Here is a 15,539-nt window from a genome sequence, read left to right on the forward strand (position 1 = left end):
AAAGAACATCTCTTTGCAACATTCGGTTTTAGAGGGGGACCCCTCCAGCCTATAAATTTATAAACTATGCAGACAGACTCTATGGGCTCTGTTTACTAAGGTACGTTAGCATTTTTAGCGCGTGCACAAAATTAGCATGCGCTAACTGCATAGGCGCCCATAGGAATATTGTGGGTGCGTACACAGTTAGCATGCGCTAAAAGCACTAACGCGCCTCTAGCATGGCTTAGTAAACGGGGCCCTTAATGAACATACTTTAGGCAAATAGTCATAGACAATCATCGCATCAGCTTGAGCTACTATTGAAAAAGGTGTGAGAAAAAATAAAAATGTTGCTTCTCCTTGGAAATTAACTACTGCAAAATGCACACTTTAAAAAAAGTCAGCACGCTCACCTGATCTAAATTATACACACAAGAGCGCCTCCTTTTCCTTTAGTTAGAAAGTCCCACAGGCTCAGGAAGCCAAGCAAACGTTCAGCTGCGTTTGAGAGAGGTCATTTTCCGTTAGCCCATTTCACCTGGGGAAATATGTTTGAAAAGAGCCCTTCTCCAGGGTCACCCCATTGCGATCTGGAGCAGGACATAAGCAGATGAAGAGAAACACTAATATGTGAGCTGAGATTTTCTTTACGATTTTCAAAGATGAAAGAGTTTCAAAATAACATAGCTAATAACAGTGTGCAAAGCTCCAGACAGTGAGCTATAACCTTTCATAGCACAGCATGCTACACTGTATTTCCTGATATCGCTCACATTCACTGAAGTCCTGCTTCCTGCCAATTTATTTTAATGAAGAAAAAACATGTCATAGCGAATGAATCTCTTGTTAGAACAATCACTGGGCAACGTAATTATTTTAATGGCTAAACCGCTCCATACTAAGACTGCACATCTGTTCTGCTACCTAATTACAAATAGAAAAGAACTTAGTTCAGAAGCACATCATAGCAAAGTGTAATATGCAGTAAGTGATACAAATGTAGCTTTATTTTCTTTGTCTTATTTGGCCGTGGCAGCGTATGTTTCACATACCGATGAGTGTAAATATTCTCTTTCGATAGTGAAGTTTTCTTGAAAACAGAAGCTCAATTTAATGGCAAAAACCATACCCATCAATCCCCAGTGTAGAATTTCAAAAGCGGTACTACCCATCTGCATTAATTAACATTTACACTTTAATGTTGCTAGAACTGAAACTCATTTATTTAGCGAATGTAAATCCCAAAAGCCAAGCAACAGCTTCCTCGTTAACTGAGTCCAAAGTTGTTAGTTCACACCCCTCTAGAATGAGTGAAGTAATTTGTGTCTTTCGATGAAAACACAGAAGAACTCAGTCTTCGCACGCTCAAAACCACAAGGAACACAGCGAAGATGACAAAAAAGTCTTGGGACGATGTAGAAAGATCCAAGTTTATTATGCAACTCAATATACACAAAGTCCAAATAAGTGAAAGAGACTCGACACGGCCGTGTTTCAGCCCACTGGCCTGCCTCAGGAGTCTTTATATTCTTCAGGAGAATCCATATAGGAGAATGCTATCTGTGATTCTGCTATCAGATAGGCACTATTGTATGGAACTCGATGAACGAAAAACTATGTTGTGAGGAATGACAATAGAGTGTTGCCTCTTCAGAATATAAAAACATTTGTGTCTTTCTACATATGCCTAGAGAGTTCCTCTGCAGTTCCTGGGGTGATGGTTGGCTATGGCGTGGCCTTTTCTTATCCTGAACCTATTGAACAGGGACTACTCAGGAGAAAAGGCGGCTGAGAGGACATATGATAAAGGTCTATAAAATAATGAGTGGAGTGGAACGGGTAAATGTGAAGAGTCTGTTTATGCTTTCCAAAAATACTAGGACTAGGGGGCATGCGATGAAGCTACAATGTAGTAAATTTAAAACGAATCAGAGAAAATTTTTCTTCACTCAATGTGTAATTAAATTCTGGAATCCGTTGCCAGAGAATGTGGTAAAGGCAGTTAGCTTAGCGGAGTTTAAAAAAGGTTTGGACGGCTTCTTAAAGGAAAAGTCTATAGACCAATATTAAATGGACTTGGGGGAAAATCCACTATTTCTGGGATAAGCAGTATAAAATGTTTTGTACTTTTTTGGGATCTTGCCAGGTATTTGTGACCTGGATTGGCCACTGTTGGAAACAGGATGCTGGGCTTGATGGACCTTTGGTCTTTCCCAGTATGGCAATACTTATGTACTTATCTGCAGACATATCCTAGTCATGGAGGAGTGGCCTAGTGGTTAGGGTGGTGGACTTTGGTCCTGGGGAACTGAGGAACTGAGTTTGATTCCAACTTCAGGCACAGGCAGCTCCTTGTGACTCTGGGCAAGTCACTTAACCCTCCATTGCCCCATGTAAGCCGCATTGAGCCTGCCATGAGTGGGAAAGCGCAGGGTACAAATGTAACAAAAAAAAACCCAAAAAGAGTATCATAAGCATAACCTCAGATGCCCGAATGTAATACATTAATCATAACATTATATTCACCACATTCAGGAAGACCTGTCTTAAAGTTCAACCAAAGAACCTCAGACAAATTTGGCAGCACAAGAATGGTTAACAACCGCATTGCAGTTTGCATGACTGATTCAGTCCATAAACGTCATCAATCCACATTCTTTGGAAGAGGTTCCAAAAAATAATCAAAATACTCCACGATTTTGCTGCAAAGCTTGCCCAACACTGTTACACGTTTCATATTCCACTGGAAGTTCACTACCATTTCTCCTTTTTGAATCTTCCTGAAAACACGTCAGTCCATGCAGTGTTAAAGGGCCCCATCTTACATCATTCCCCAATAAACCAAGGAAGAAAAAAATAAACACACAAAAAAAATACTAATTTTGACACTATGCCGTTATATTAGCCCCAAAAATACCAAACCATCTAACTCACACATTCTTCTTAAAAGGTATATTCGGGCGGCATGAAGGGAGCTCTGTGAGGTCACTCCTAGACTCGCGCCAACTCCTTTTTAGATTTGAAAAACTTCCTTGCTTACCTTATGCCTAAACGGAGAGGCATAAGGTAAGCAAGGAAGTTTTTCAAATCTAAAAAGGAGTTGGCGCGAGTCTAGGAGTGACCTCACAGAGCTCCCTTCATGCAAGACAGGTGCTGCAGGGCTAGAGCTGCAGCACCTGTCTTGCTGAAAGCAGGGCCCATGGATCACTTCACCACTCCAGGAGCTCTTGGATGCTGTGATTCTTCGCTGAGATTAGGAAGCCGCCGCCGATGCCTGCAACCGAGCAAGGATCATCTGAATGGGGTTTCCCATGGTCCGAAGAGGTCATGGTTCTCCCTAAAGCAGGGGCAGACCCGAGCAGCGGATTGCCGATCACTCCCATAAACTTGGGCGTGACACAGCAAGGCAGCAGCAGCGCTGCTGTTGTAACGTCGTTGGGGAAGGGGTTGGAGCCTCCTGGAGTTTCTTTGATTGAACTACCATCATTGAGTAAGTCCTTTTTACCAGCTAAACCTACAGTCATAACATTAGAAACTATATGGGAAGCCCTAATGGGACTAGAGACATCTTTTTCACAAAAGTTGGTTTCAGTTTTACATCAAGTTCAAATTCCTCATGAGAGGGTTGCTACGTTGGAAAAGAAAATTTCTGTGATTGAAGAAAAGATTGAGACTAATAGCAAAGATATAAAATCTTCTCAACAAATTTCTTAGATTGCGCCCATCTGTTTTACAGTTAGGCGGTTTGTTTTGGCTGAATTTTCCATGTAAATGCGTAGTGAAGCTGTCTTCAGTGAAATATGTTTTCTTTGATCCTGTACATTTAAGTTCTTTTTTAGAATCTAAGAAGGAAATAACACCACCCCCAAATCCAGAAGCGTTATTAACATCTACACCATAATCCGATTTGATGTTCTCCTGTGATTTCCCCCTCCATGCTTCCAATTGTGTAATTTTGATTGAACTTTATTTTCCTAGAATATTGTGCCTGCTCCTTTTCTAAAATGGTGGACTAACATAGGATTATATATAATTTGCTTTTTTCTTCTTTCTTTCTTTTCTACCATTTATAGGGTATGATTTGTAAAGGTGAAAGAATTGTGTTAATCCTCTGTATTTTCTGTAACAACATTCATTCTTGGAATGTTATTAGTAAACTTAAAAAATTAAATTAAAAAAAATAAAATGTACATTCACATATAAATTAAAAAAAAACATGAAAAATGTTTTCAGTAAAAGTATTTCTATAAAAAAACTTTCTAAGGAAAGCACTGCCCCCATTCAGAGAGCAATTCTATAAGAGGAAACCTGATAGGAGCATATTCTATAAAGGAAAATAGGTCCTACTTTCCAATATAAAATATGAGCCTAACTGAATAAAATACATGCTTGAAAGTTAGGCTTGAGTATTTACGCCAGCCAAAGAGCTGATGTGTTAGCACCTAATTGTCACAGATACACGCATAACTTATAATATATGTGATTCCTACCCATGCCCTGCCCATGTATTATGTTATGCTATACAAAATTTCTATTCCACAAGTACCTGAACAGTTCTATGCAGATTACAAAAAGTGCCAAAAGAGACTGGATAAAACAGCAGTCCAGGAAGTGAGCCTTCTGACCCAATCTATTATATTAATAATACATATTTCTTCAACAGAAAAGTTTTTAGCATCTTTTGAAATGCCATGTAATTTGTGAGTAAACGAATTTGAGGAGGTAATGAATTCCAGATTTGATATAAAAGTGATAAATCAAACATTTTTTCGTGATTTATTTCACCTGACTGACAGAAAACGTACCAACATCTGTTTAGAAATTCTAGGGCTATTATGAAGAAAAGTAGGCCAGTCACATAAATACAGCAGACCTTCATCGTTCATAATTTTAAAGAATATGGTGCAAAGCTTAAATTGCACTCTGACCTCCACTGGGAGCCAATGCTGCTCCACGAGAAAAGGAGTAACAGCATCAAAATTATGGGCTGTATATATTAATCGGGCCACTTAGTAAAAGGACCTCTTAATGTGTATACTCCTCCCTGCAAATACACATTTTAAGTACATAAATAAACAATCAAACAGATGTCGGGCATGCTTGAAACAGATATGGAGGGTGCTGGTAGGTAGTTGCTGTTGGGTTGCATGCGAACCTCTTACCTGATGAAGATCCGAGACCTGGCCAAGTCGGCAGAGGTTCTCTTGATGCTGAAAGTTGCTGCCAGTTAAGTGAATCAATGATTTTGAATTTTCATTAGAAAAATCTTTTTGTGCTGAGTGTGAAATAAGTGTAAAATATCAAAAATCAAGGATCTATGATGATTTGCAAATCGCTGCCAAATGAAATGCCATAAAGCAGCGTAGATGCATTGTATTCTGATGATCCTGAAAGAAAACAAGGAAGAAAAAGAAAGATAAATAGAGAAGTAAGATTGGTAGTGATTCAGAACTTTTAATGCATAAGAATTGTGGGGTATTTACTCTGCTAAGTCAAGTGTTTGAAAGTAATATATGCCTGGGAGCGACTACTGATTTGGATGTGGATATTTAAAGGCACATTTACCCTAAATGGGCAAATCTCATCTGAGCAGATTAGATGGGACAGTTTGTCTTTATCAGCTGTCATTTACTCTGAAGGCAATACCAAGCAGTGCAGTCCACATGAAAGGTAACTGGGTATCTTAAGTACCACTGAAAAAATTTAATCAGATAATGATAGCAGCTTCTGTCAGCGATAAGACTTGATAGCTAGCTGAAGAAGGCTGTTATTCAGCAGTGGCCAAACCTGAATTGTGCTGATGATTGGGCACTAATAATCGATTATCAGCACTAATTGACATTAATTCCATTTGCATGCACATCTTTAGGCTTTCGGATCTGCACGTAAATTTTATATATGGATCTGAAAAGAGGGTGCGGCCATGGGAGGGGCCAGTGGTGTAGCTACGTGGGGCCACGGTGGCCTGGGCCCCCGTAGATTTAGCCCTGGAACCCCCTGCTGATGACCCTCTTGACCCCCCTCCCACTGCCAACCCTCCGTCGCCGTCGGCTACCTTTGCTGGCGGGAAACCCCAACCCCCGCCAGCCAAGGTCCTCTTCTTCCGGTGCAAGACTTTGTTCTTTCTCTGTGAGTCTGATGTCCTGCACGTACAACGTGCAGGACGTCAGACTCACAGAAACAGAACGAAGCCTTGCACCGGAAGAAGAGGACCTCGGCTGGAGGAGGTTGGGGTCCCCCGCCAGCAAAGGTAGGCGACTGTGGGTTGGTGGCGGGAGGGGGGTCGAGAGGGTTGTTGGCGGGGGGGGGGGGTCAAAGTTGTGGTTGATGGTGGCGGCGGTGGGGGGGTTGGCGGCACAGGGGGGGCTAAAATGTGCCCCCTCACCTCTGGCTCTGGACCCCCCTCCTGCCAAAGTCTGGCTACGCCCCTGGGAGGGGCATGGGCAGATCAGGGGCATTTCTGGAATTTACAGTTGATATTGTATATCTGGATTTTCAGAAGGCGTTTGACAAAGTGCCGCACGAAAGACTCCTGAAGAAATTGCAGAGTCATGGAATCGGAGGTAGGGTATTATTATGGATTAAGAACTGGTTGAAAGATAGGAAGCAGAGAGTAGGATTGCGTGGCCAGTATTCTCAGTGGAGGAGGGTAGTTAGTGGGGTCCCGCAGGGGTCTGTGCTGGGTCCGTTGCTTTTTAATGTATTTATAAATGACCTAGAGATGGGAATAACTAGTGAGGTAATTAAATTCGCCAATGACACAAAATTATTCAGGGTCGTCAAGTCGCAGGAGGAATGTGAACGATTACAGGAGGACCTTGCGAGACTGGGAGAATGGGCGTGCAAGTGGCAGATGAAGTTCAATGTTGACAAGTGCAAAGTGATGCATGTGGGTAAGAGGAACCCGAATTATAGCTACGTCTTGCAAGGTTCCGCGTTAGGAGTTACGGATCAAGAAAGAGATCTGGGTGTCGTCGTCGATGATACGCTGAAACCTTCTGCTCAGTGTGCTGCTGCGGCTAGGAAAGCGAATAGAATGTTGGGTGTTATTAGGAAGGGTATGGAGTCCAGGTGTGCGGATGTTATAATGCCGTTGTATCGCTCCATGGTGCGACCGCACCTGGAGTATTGTGTTCAGTACTGGTCTCCGTATCTCAAAAAAGATATAGTAGAATTGGAAAAGGTACAGCGAAGGGCGACGAAAATGATAGTGGGGATGGGACGACTTTCCTATGAAGAGAGGCTGAGAAGGCTAGGGCTTTTCAGCTTGGAGAAGAGACGGCTGAGGGGAGATATGATAGAAGTGTATAAAATAATGAGTGGAATGGATCGGGTGGATGTGAAGCGACTGTTCACGCTATCCAAAAATACTAGGACTAGAGGGCATGAGTTGAAGCTACAGTGTGGTAAATTTAAAATGAATCGGAGAAAATTTTTCTTCACCCAACGTGTAATTAGACTCTGGAATTCGTTGCCGGAGAACGTGGTACGGGCGGTTAGCTTGACGGAGTTTAAAAAGGGGTTAGATAGATTCCTAAAGGACAAGTCCATAGACCGCTATTAAATGGACTTGGAAAAATTCCGCATTTTTAGGTATAACTTGTCTGGAATGTTTTTACGTTTGGGGAGCGTGCCAGGTGCCCTTGACCTGGATTGGCCACTGTCGGTGACAGGATGCTGGGCTAGATGGACCTTTGGTCTTTCCCAGTATGGCACTACTTATGTACTTATGTACATGCAGTTTTATAGAAGATGGGAGATCCGCACCTAATTTAGGTGCAAGAATTTATACCAGTCCAAAATTGGGTGCTGATCCCTGTGCCCATTATAGAATAGCGCTTAGCGCTCATTTTTATTGGTGCCCAAATTTGGGTACCATTTATAGAATTGAGTTCTAAAGACTGTCACATTACAGGGGCAATTCTACTACTGGGTGCCTCCATTTAGGTACGCAAAGGCCACATAGTAGAAGCCTTTTTCTATAACAGAACCTGGGTGCCCAAGTTCTGTTATAGAACACTAGCGTAACCTGGTATCGTGCCTAGCATTCTGGTCCCCGCAGTTACACCTGCCATAGAGCTAGCATAAGTGCAGACACCTAAATGCAGCAGGGATGTGTGTAAAATACTGAATGGAGTAGAATGGGTAGACGTGAATCGCTTGTTTACTCTTTCCGGTGAAGGGGTGGGGAAACCCGTATTATCGAAATGATGGGCGTCCATCTTTCATTTCGATAATACGGTCGGGGACACCCAAATCGTGAAATTTAGGTCGACCTTAGTGTCACGTCCCTCACCTGTGGTACGCTCCCCGCGGCAGACCCGCGCTCTGGCTCCGCCGTAGTAGGGGGAGGCATCGGCCATGCTGGCTAGGCAAATGCTCTGATTCTCCCCTTTGCACCTGGCTTGCCGCCGGCTGCCGTGGCGGCGCCGGTGTTCCGCTCGTGCCCTGCTGCTGCTGGGAAACGCCGGCCATTTTGGCAGCCCCAGCATCCCAGGGGGATTGCTTCTCTTCCGGGCGCGGGGCCCAGGAACTCGGGCTATGCCTTCGATGCCTGGATTGGCCCTCGCAGCTTGACGCCACCTCCTTGTACTGGCTGGCCAATCCGGGCTACCTTGCCTGCTGGTTCCTGTCGTCCTACTCCTGGTCGCCCTGTCTCCTTCCTGCTGATACCTGTCTCCTTGATGGTAGGGGCTATTTAAGAAGCAGTGTTTCCCCACAAGCCTTGCTTCGCCTTCTACTTCGGCAGGTTCACTTGTGCTTTTGGATTATTGGTCTTACTCACTACTTGTTGCCTGATTTGACCTTCGCCTGGATCTTGACTACTCTGTGCCTGCTGCCTGACTTGACCTTTGTCTGGATCTTGACTACTCTTTGCCTGCTGCCTGACCTGACCTCTGCTTGGATCTTGACTACTCTTTGCCTGCTGCCGGACCTGACCTCCATCTGAACCTTGATAACTCTCTGCTTGCCGCCAGACCTGATACCTGCCTGAATCCTGGTGCCTGACCTAACTGCTGCCTGGACCTACTCTGCTCCTTGCCCGTTGCCTGTGGCCGTCTGACCCTTGCCTGTATCCGGAAGTCCTGTCGGCTGCCTGCACCTGGGGGCTCAACCCTCGGGGAACGGCGGTCATCAGGTGAAGCCGTGGCGTTGCTCGGCTGCCCAACGGAGCGCGGGTTTAAGGCTTTGCCTCTGTGCTCCCGTCGGGCACAAGGACTCATGAACACAACACTTACAGATGGTCGTCCTTAGAGATGGTCGTCTCTGGTTTTTGGCGATAATGGAAACTGAGGACGCCCATCTCAGAAATGACCAAATCCAAGCCCTTTGGTCATGGGAGGAGCCAACATTCGTAGTGCACTGGTCCCCCTGACATGCCAGGACCCCAAGTGAGCACCCTAGGGGGCACTGCAGTGGACTTCACAAATTGCTCCCAGGTGCATAGCTCCCTTACCTTGTGTGCGGAGCCCCCCAAAACCCCCCAAACCCCACTCCCCACAACTGTACACCACTACCATAGCCCTAAGGGGTGAAGGGGCACCTACATTTGGGTACAGTGGGTTTCTGGTGGGTTTTGAAGGGCTTACATTTACCACCACAAGTGTAACAGGTAGGGGGGGATGGACCTTGGTCCGCCTGCCTGAAGTACACTGCTTATCTGGATTAGGGAAGTTTGGAGTGGCTGTTCTGGGGGAAGGAGGGTTGTGATTTTTACCGCAGTGGGTAAAAAGTAGGTCTTACTTTTCTGCAGGAAATGTCCATGCGGCAAGGAAAGCACTTGCTGCGCAGCCATTTCGGGGGGGGGGGGGGGGGAGCCCTTACCACCACCCATTGAGGTAACCGGGTAGTGTGTGGCACTGCCTGATTAATGCCGGGTACACAGCGCATGACTGGCTGCACGCTGGGGGTGGGAAGTACTGCTGCGGTAGCCTGGTGGTACTTCCTTTTTAGTGAGCAGTAAGCTCGTGTTGGGCTTACCGCTGCTTTGTAAAACGGGCCCTTACTGTGCTACTATGTTACTTGCTGTTTGAGAGTTTAGCAATCTGCTTCACAGTAATTGAAGTTTTAACAAGAAGAAGAAATATGAAATCTGATCAAGATAAGACTTTCAGAATAATAAGATGCATCAGAGCTAGTCTGCTTGAGAATGTGAAGAATGCAATTATTCACACAATACTTATGTACTAAGCATTTTTTAGAAACATAAAAAGGCAATTCTATCTTCTAGAGGAAGGTTTCTCAACCAAATCCTCAGAACACACCTAGCCAGTCTGTTTTTCAGGATATCCACAATGAATATGCATGAGATAAATTTGCATGCACTGCCTCTAATGTATGCAAATCTGATGCATATTCATTGTGGGTAATCTGAAAACCTGACTGGCTGGTTGTGTCCTGAGGATTGGGCTGAGAAGCCCTGATCTAGAGGTTGCATGTGTAAATGTGTAGAATGCTAGCACTTATGTGACTACGGGAGCACTTACTCACAAAAGTGCCAGCAGGGCACTTAACTGCTATTCTGTAAATACCCGCTTAATGTACATAGCACATATTTACAAAGGCGGTGTACACATGGGCGGAGCAGGGGTGGCACATAGGCAGGGCTTCCACTTACATGCGTAGCTTACTGAATACTAAGAACATAAGTGTTGCCATACTGCTACAGACCAAAGGTCCATCAAGCCCAGTATTCTGTTTCCAATAGTGGCCAATCCAGGTCACAAGTTCCTGGCAAGATCCCAGAATGGTGAAACAGATTTTTTGCTGCTTATCCTAAGCAGTGGATTTTCCCAAGTCCATCTTAATAATGGCTTATGGAGTTTTCTTTTAGGAAATTAAACCTTTTTTAAACCCTGCTAAGCTCATTGCTTTTACCACATTCTCTGGCAATGAATTCCAGAGTTTAATTACACATTGAGCGAAGAAAGATTTTCTCTGGTTTGTTTTAAATTTACCACTTAGTAGCTTAATTGTGTCCTCAGGAAAACTTGGGCGCCCCTTTCGATTACGCCCCTTCACACAGCCCATCCAGTCTGTTTGCACTATGCTAGGCAGTGTATGCTGTGCTAACATTTTAATACAACATAAATCTAATAATTTAATCACAGAATGAGTTCTCTTGAGAGAGCAGCTATATAACTATTCAAGATAAATGTTCAAAAGCCATAAGCAAGAAAATCTTGCAACTGCACTCCATTTACACGATTACCTAAGCTCCGTTAATGTGGTGCAATGAAAACACAAATGTAATGAATGAAAAATGTCAACCAGGTTCACAGAGAAGTGAGATAGAAGATTTGTATTTTACCTTTTCAATCAAAGCCTCTGAAAACTTCAAACATACTATCAGTAATAGTGTTCAGGTAGTGACTGCTCTAAATCATCGAAACAAAAGTAATCAGCTAAAAGTAAAAAATATGAAAGAAACAGTGTAATCATATCACCTGTGTAAATCCCATCAGATAGTTGGTATATAGGAGTAGCAGGTGCAACAGGAAGGTCCTCCCATCCCTCCATTTCCCAGCCCCTTATTATAGCAAAGCCAGTGGGATGTACTCCATGCAAAATAGTAGATCAATCACAAATAGCTAATCAATGAACCACTAGCTGAATGACTCCCCAGTGGCCACAGCCTTTCCAAAATTGACTGTGAATACTGCATAGCAACCGAAGGTCCCCGCCTTATTATTAGCAAGGATCTCAAACCATAGCTGCCGCACCATATCCATGTAATGCTGTAAACACATGGCACCCTCATGTGCCAGCTGGGTAGCTGCCATTCTGCCATGTTTGACCTCATTTTTCTGATTACAAATAATTTATTGGCTCAGGAAACCTGCTGCAGCATCAAGAACAATCACTCAGTTACAGAATACAAAATGTGAACATCATCATGGAGAGCTGGACGGGTTCATTCAACACTTAGGGGCAACAAAGAGACTGATATTCAAGGTCTTTCATTATTTAAATTATATTCTGACTTGGATACCATGGGTTTAGCAGAGGGATGCAGACTGCAAGCTCTGACAATCCCCGGCGGCCCTCACTGGTCCATATTCACACAAACCAATCTTGAGTTTTCGGCTTTGATTAAGGCCGAACGCTTTCCGACAGTTTCAATGACAGTTTCGGTTTCAGCCATAACTGACAAAAGCAGTTTTGGTCAACCTCTAGTTGCAAGGCACACTTAGGTGCACCAACTTGTATCATCGACCCAACATAAAAAACCTGGACATTTGCGACACAACGTAACCAAAGATCGTCAACGGACATATCCTTATTCTTCCTTCCCTTACTAAGTTCTCCCCAATTGTCTTTACCATACATGTATCACATTCTACCATAATATCACCTTGATATTACTCGCAACTTGTAATTGATACACCGAAATCGGTTAACACCAATCACGGTAACATGTAAGCCACATTGAGCCTGCAAAGAGGTGGGAAAATGTGGGATACAAATGCAACAAATAAATAAATAAAAACTTATGCTAGCCATTAGCCTGGAATAAGTTGTTGTGCCTAAAATTCAGCCCACCAATGCAACTTTATGCTAGCATTTTATAGCGGCTCAAGCATGCACAAATGCCTTTTAGAATTGGTGCTCAGTGTGCACCATTGTGGCATTTATATCTAGGTGCAACAAAACAGTGAAGCAACCACAGATGGAACAACAGAGTGAAGCCAGTCATAGAAGGAAGCAACATTTATTGAAGGACCCGACACGGCCCGTGTTTTGGCAAACATCTGCGTTAGGGGTCTATTGGATGAAATCCCAACAGTGTGTATCATCTCTTAAAGATCTCCACTCATCAATGAAGATACAAAACATTCTCCTATCGGTGGCAAACAAACTGAGGTTCCTGAATCGTAGAGGAAACAGTGCTTCTGTTGTTCCACCTGTGGCCAACTTCACTGTTTTGTTGCAATTTGGCTTTGTGTTGCTGTTCCCCTCTGTTCTGCTGTAGCTTACATCTAGGTGCCAAGTTATGGAATTACCCCCAAATGTTTGTGTTTCTCAGTGGAGAAAAATAAATAGTGGTGTGACCCAGGCATCTGTTCTGGGACCAATGCTTTGTATTCCACTTTCAAAAGATTGCAAAAAGATCAATTCAAACGTCTGGTACAGCATTCTTACTCTCACAATTGGATTACTGTAATCTTGGTTATTTGGACTGTATTAAGGGCCCAACTGAAATGACTACAGACCATACAGGACACAGTAGTACGACCGATTTTTGGTTTAACTAAATACGACAGAATTTCCTTATTTTATGTTAAACTTCATTGATTGCCCATTTGAGACTAGAGTTCTTTTTAAATTGGCCTGTTAATATAAGATATTACATGGACTGGCACCAAAGGATTACCCTCATTGAATATAACTGACTTTTTAATCCTACTGGGACTCAGCTTCTTTAACTGTTCTAGATACAATTGCTCCATTGGTGACTAAGAAAATAATCACCCAGAGAAATTAATCTTGGTTTACTTTTGAACTTCAAGTTCTGAAGCAGGATTACAAATGTTTAGAGAAACGCTGACATAAAACTAATAATTCAGCTGATAAGTTATGTTGGAGGGTGGCTATTAAATTCTATCAATAAATGGTTGCAGGGAACAAGAAAGAATATTATAGACAGCTCATTGGCTCTGGATCTATTAATAGTAATAGGCTATTCTCTCTTCTGAGAAATTAACTACTTCGGTAGATGCTTCATCTGATTCTATACCACTTCAACCATCTGCCCAAGATTTTAGCAGATTTCTTTTTTAACAAGGTTGTGGAAGGTGAGTATGACAGATCCAGTCAAATTTGAAGGTTGTTCAAATTTGACTAGATCTGTCATACTCACCTTCCGCCTGTACTGATTTAGTTTTTGTTATTCACTCAAGTTCTGATCTGGTCTACCACTACTGGTTGAAGTTCTGATGAACCAGTAGTGGTAGACCAGATTTGGGATCCCTTTCCATCCATTACTGCTGATACTATTTCTTCTTTGCTAATGAAATGCTATCACTCTCGATGTATTCTTGGCATCTTTCCAGTCTCACTACTGTCGACAATCCCTCAAGCCCTTATACATTGGGTGACATCTGAAGTGAGCAAGTTGTTGTTTTCAGGCTCATTGCCAACTGATATGGGCCAGATTGTTCTTACATCAATACCCAAAGGATCTAATCTAGATTTAACTGCACCTTCCAGTTATCTCCCTGTGGTAAGTATACCCATCTTTACAAAACTGATTGAATCATATGTTAGTCAGTTGATTAGAGACTATCTGGACAAATATTCTTTTCTACATCAGTCACAGTCTGGATTCAGATAATCTCATAGCACTGAGACCCTTCTACATATACTCACTTCAGATTTAAAGGAGGTGCTGAGTGATGGTGGTCAGATGATATTACTTCAATTCAATACCTCTGTGGCGTTTGATGCATTGGATTATACTCTTTTGTTATCTAGGCTGGAGGAAATTGGAATTACCAGTTCAGCGCTAAACTGGTTCCGGGAATTCCTATTTAATCATAGCATTCCCCAGGGTTCATCTTTGTCCTCAGTGCTTTTTAACTTCTGTATGGCCTCATTGGAAATGATCCAGCTGAACCATGGTGAACTGCTGCTATCCTATGCTGATGATATACTGTATATATTTTTTGCTTTTACCAGTTCCCTCTAATATTTCAGATTTATCTAATGTTGTCTCTTTTGGAATAGATAGAATTCAGGATTAGACATTCACTAGTAAATTAAAGTTGAATCCAACTAAAACAAAAGTTTTATGGTTTAGGAATACAGATATTGAAGTGTCTTCTTCACTCATTTTGACCAACAACAAGGTGTTAGCTGTTCAGGCTGAATCTAGAGTGTTGGGGGTCATCATTGACTCCTCTCTGACTTACGGTCCCTAGATTAGCCAGCTCTGGAAGAAGACTGTATTTAAGATGGGAAAGGGAAATGGAAATGGGGCTTGATATACCACCTTTCTGAGGTTTGTGCAACTACATTCAAAGCAGTTTACATATATTCAGGTACTTATTTTGTACCAGGGGCAATGGAGGGTTAAGTGACTTGCCCAGAGTCACAAGGAGCTGCAGTGGGACTCGAACTCAGTTCCCCAGGATCAAAGTCCACTGCATTAACCACTATGCTATATTAGACCTAATTAGACAATTATGTCTAATATAATCATTCTTCTACCCAGAAACATTTGCACTCTTGGTTCAGATACTCATACCTGGACAATGCCCTCTTGTCTTTAAAAAAAATATGCTTTTCTAGGATAGTCAAAACTATTTTTTCTTTGTCTGTGCTGCATCTTTATGAAAAACTCTTTTTTTTTCATTACATATTAGGGTTGAACGAAACTATCTAAATCTTCAAAAAATGTTAAAAACTTATTTGTTTGGACAATCTGAAATGTAAATTTATAGCTGGAAATTTAAGGTATTTTTTTCTAACTGTATTTGTTCTGTTTTTATATTTTTGTACACCATGTTGAACCCTATTTTAGTACTATATTGATTCTGATATTTATACTCTCATTT

This window comes from Microcaecilia unicolor, chromosome 6 (assembly GCF_901765095.1).
Source record: "Microcaecilia unicolor chromosome 6, aMicUni1.1, whole genome shotgun sequence".
In the NCBI taxonomy this organism is placed as follows: Eukaryota; Metazoa; Chordata; class Amphibia; order Gymnophiona; family Siphonopidae; genus Microcaecilia; species Microcaecilia unicolor.